Raw genomic sequence first — 4,568 nt, 5'->3', positions numbered from 1 at the left:
ACGCTATCTTGAAAGAATTCTGGACGGACTGACCAAAAACATGGATATATTCGGCACCTGGCCCCTTTTGGTGCCTCGAAATTTTGTTACAGAAGCGGCTAATTGAATTTTCTGTTTTATTACAAAATGCTGCTGCTAGCGGAAAAAACCTTGCAAATATGCATCTTTTTGTTGGTGTTAATTTTACGACAGCGGCCGGCGCCCCATCATTCTGATTCCAAAACCGCACCAGTGACATGCGGACGCTAGGTGATAGCAGCTCAAAGGAGGAAATACAATATAGTACCGGTCATCTCGTGCCGGTTTCACCCGTAATGCTGGTGGCTTTAGTAGTAAATGGCTACTGCAAAACACTTAAATGGCTTGAATTCTGGACGGACTAACCAGGAAACTATAATCGGCAACTGGCACCTTTTGGTGCCTCTAAATTTTGTTACAGAAGCGGCAAATTAAATTTTCTGTTTTATTTATTAATTATTGTTCAAAGCGCTCTAATGTCAGCAAATAAGAAAGCACTGTTAGATGAAAAATATAGAGTCCTACGTCATGCGGTATGTATGAAATGACAGCGATTAAATAAGAGAGATCCATTCTTCTAGTATTCAGCATTCAGAAATGCACTGTTAGATAAAATTGCAACAAATACTGGAGTTGCAATTCCCTCTACTATTTGTTTTGATGGAATATAAGAAAATACGGTAGTCAACGTCATGCGGTCGTGTCTTGAATACCACCCTCCTACTTTTTGCACAATTTGTTGTCCGAAAAGCACATGCATTTTACGCACGGCGATTTGGCAACTTTTCGAATTAGCTACATGGGTCTTCCCCAGGGCTCATGTTTAAGCCCCCTTCTTTACAATTTTTATGTAAATGACATCGACGAATGTCTGGCGAATTCATGCACGATAAGACAACTTGCTGAGCGGGGGCCTAGTGTGGTTGGTAACGTCTCCGCCAACCACGCTCGACGCCTGGGTTCGAATCCCACCGCCGACATAGGTGTCGATGGTTGTGGGGTGGCGTGATCCACTCACAACCAACCCAACTGGTCTAGATTCAATCCTAGCCGACACCGGGAGATTTTCTGAGGCGAAAAATTTCTGGGATCACGCCTTCCAGCGCATGAGGAAGTAATGCCGTTGGCGCCGGTCTGTTAATAAACGGGTCGTGAGTTAGGGACCTGGGTGTGGAGTCGCCTCCCTGGGCGTCGGTAATTGGCCACAACAGTGGCGGAAATAGACCGACGGAAAATGAGCGAGAATAAAAAAATAAAGACAACTTGCAGACGACAGTGTAATCTCTGTTACAGGAGCCAAAGCTGCCGATTTGCAAGGACCATTGCAAGATACCTTGGACAATTTGTCTGCTTGGGCTTTACAGCTAGGTATCGAATTCTCTCCGGAGAAGACTGAGATAGTAGTTTTTTCTAGGAAGCATGAACCTGCTCAGCTTCAAACATAATTAATGGGTAAAACGATTTCTCAGGTTTTGGTACACAAATATCTTGGAATCTGGTTCGACTCTAAAGGCACCTGGGGTTGTCACGTGAGGTATCTGATGAAAAAATGTCAACAAAGAGTTAATTTTCTTCGTACAATAACCGGACAATGGTGGGGAGCCCATCCAGGAGACCTTATAAGGCTTTACCAAACAACGATATTGTCTGTTATTGAATACGGGTGTTTCTGCTTCCGCTCCGCAGCAAACACACATCTGATCAAACTGGAGCGAATACAATATCGTTGTTTGCGTATCGCCTTGGGTTGCATGCAGTCGACCCATACGATGAGTTTGGAGGTCTTAGCTGGAGTACTACCATTAAAAAAACCGCTTTTGGAGCCTGTCTTCTCGTATTCTTATCAAATGTGAGGTCTTGAACCGTCCCGTGATTGAAAATTTTGAAAGGTTAATCGAAATTAATTCTCAAACCCGTTTTATGACATTGTATTTCCATCACATGTCCCAAAATATTAACCCTTCTTCGAATATTCCAAATCGTGTCGACTTATCAAATACTTCTGATTCTACTGTGTTTTTCGATACATCCATGATAGAAGAAACTCGTGGAATCCCGGATCATTTACGCGTGCAGCAGATCCCCAAAATTTTTTCCAATAAATATCGAAACATCAACTGCGACAATATGTTCTTCACTGACGGATCACTTTTTGATGGGTCCACTGGCTTCGGTATCTTCAATAACAATTTAACCGTCTCCCATAAACTCGATAATCCTGCTTCTGTTTACGTCGCAGAATTAGCTGCAATTCAGTACACCCTAGGGATTATCGAAAAAATGCCCACGGACCATTATTTCATCTTTACGGACAGTCTCAGTTCCATTGAGGCTCTCCGATCGATGAAAGATGTTAAGCACTCTTCGTATTTCCTGGGGAAAATACGGGAACATCTGAGTGCTTTATCCGAAAAATCTACTCAGATTACCTTAGCGTGGGTCCCTTCTCACTGCTCGATACCGGGTAATGAGAAAGCGGACTTTTTGGCTAAGGTGGGCGCAACAAACGGTGATATTTATGAAAGACCAATTGCCTTTAATGAATTTTTCGCATTTGTACGTCAGAATACGATCATCAGTTGGCAAAATTCTTGGACCAAGGGGGAACTGGGAAGGTGGTTACATTCCATAATCCCCAAGGTATCGACGAACCCGTGGTTCAAGGGGTTGGATGTAGGTCGGGATTTCATTTGCGTGATGTCCCGGCTTATGTCCAATCACTATAGATTTGACGCGCATCTCCGTCGTGTTGGGCTCGGGGAGAGTGGTATCTGTGCCTGTGGTGAAGGTTATCACGACATAGAGCACGTTGTTTGGTCATGCCCTGTATACCGTGACGCCAGGTCTAGATTAATAGCTTCCCTGCAGGCCGAAGGTAGGCAGCCGGCTGTTCCTGTTCGTGATGTCTTGGCGAGCCGTGACCTATCCTACATGTCCCTTATATACGTTTTCCTGAAATCCATCCACGCCCCAGTTTAGTCCTATCCCCTTCCGCCTACATCCAACCAAACGACAAGAACACGTTAAGACCCCGGATCCGGAAACAGCAACTAGACCCGCACGATACTCTCAGGCCCCGAGGGAGACAACCCAATATGCCAGTCCGTAATATCTTGGCCCAGCAGCGGAACATATTCAATATGCTGCTTACCTATGGCGATGGAAAACCATCAAACAACAAATCAGTGCTTTTCATGCAAAACATTCTAGCTTAAGTTAGATTTAGTTTCAGCTCGTAGTCGGCAGCGAGGATAAAAATCACAGGAGGGTTGTGTGCAAAGCCACGACCGCAATGATGAAGTAGAATACTTTTACAAGAAAGAAAACCTGGCTGCTTGCGTGTCAGTCATTTTTTTAATTTGTTGTTCAATTCAATATCGGATAAGATACCGATCACATCTTGGCGTTATCACTGACAGTGTGAATAAAGTATTTCTTGTGATAAAATAAACAGTGGAAAGCTGATTTAACACTCAAAACTAGACGGCTCATGTGTTGTCAAAATGAGTCAACTTTTCATTGAATGCATTTACTAGACTGCATTTCACTGAAGTGCCTCACTGCTTCAGCTGCTATCGATGCTAAACCCGCTGCAACTGCTTTGGTCCATGCCAATGTTTTGGCCGCTATACGCTGCTATTGGTATCCGCTGTCCCTGCATCAGCTGGCCCAGCTGCTATCGTTGCTGGGATCCGCTCAACTAGTGCGCTATCCATTGCTACGCCACAGCTGTGGCCGCTATCCGTCTGGTATTCACTGCACTGCTACTGCTGTTGCTAAGGGAAGACTGCTGTTGTCGCTGTCTAGAACTATTATGAGCGGCTTCGACTGAAACAGGCTCTTATATAGGGATGAAAAACCTATCGATAGTAGTAGGAAATCATCGATTACTATCGATAGCCATTTCAGTCGATAATTCCCATCCTTACTCTTATACAGACAAATATCAAATTTAAAATGGCAAGGTCTATAATTCTGTCGACCGTGCTTGAGAAGCAATCATATTAACGACTAATCAGATCAGTCAAATTTCACGCTTCAACAAGGATTGACCATTCTCAATAATATAGTTGCTTGTCCTGATTTGGACTTGATAATTTTTGAATTTTGATTATGCGTAAAATTAATTTTTATGCTGATAATGAAAGCTTTTTGGATGTTGTGCTCATGACTGAAGAAAAAGTTAATTCAGTTCGTTCTGAGACACGGAGATGAAACCAAATATATATCTGTTCCGAATTTCTTGAAAGTGTAAATTGATTTAAGAGAAAATAATAAGGACAATTTGTTGTTTAATTCAATGTCTGATAAGATGCCGTTCACATCTTGCGTTATCATGGCAGTGCGAATAAAGTATTCCTTGGGGGAAATAAACACTGAAAAGTTTTCCAGAACGTTCTTTTCATTGGATGCATTTGCTAGTGTGCCTGCTATCGCTCAGAGACAGCATTTCACTAAAATGCCACACTGCATCAGCTGGCCCTGCTTATATATATGCTGAGAACAACTGCGCTATTCTCGTTGCCACAGTAGTGGACGCTTCCGTTGCC

Source organism: Wyeomyia smithii, chromosome 1 (assembly GCF_029784165.1).
Source record: "Wyeomyia smithii strain HCP4-BCI-WySm-NY-G18 chromosome 1, ASM2978416v1, whole genome shotgun sequence".
Taxonomy (NCBI): Eukaryota; Metazoa; Arthropoda; class Insecta; order Diptera; family Culicidae; genus Wyeomyia; species Wyeomyia smithii.
This window is presented reverse-complemented; position numbering follows the sequence as displayed.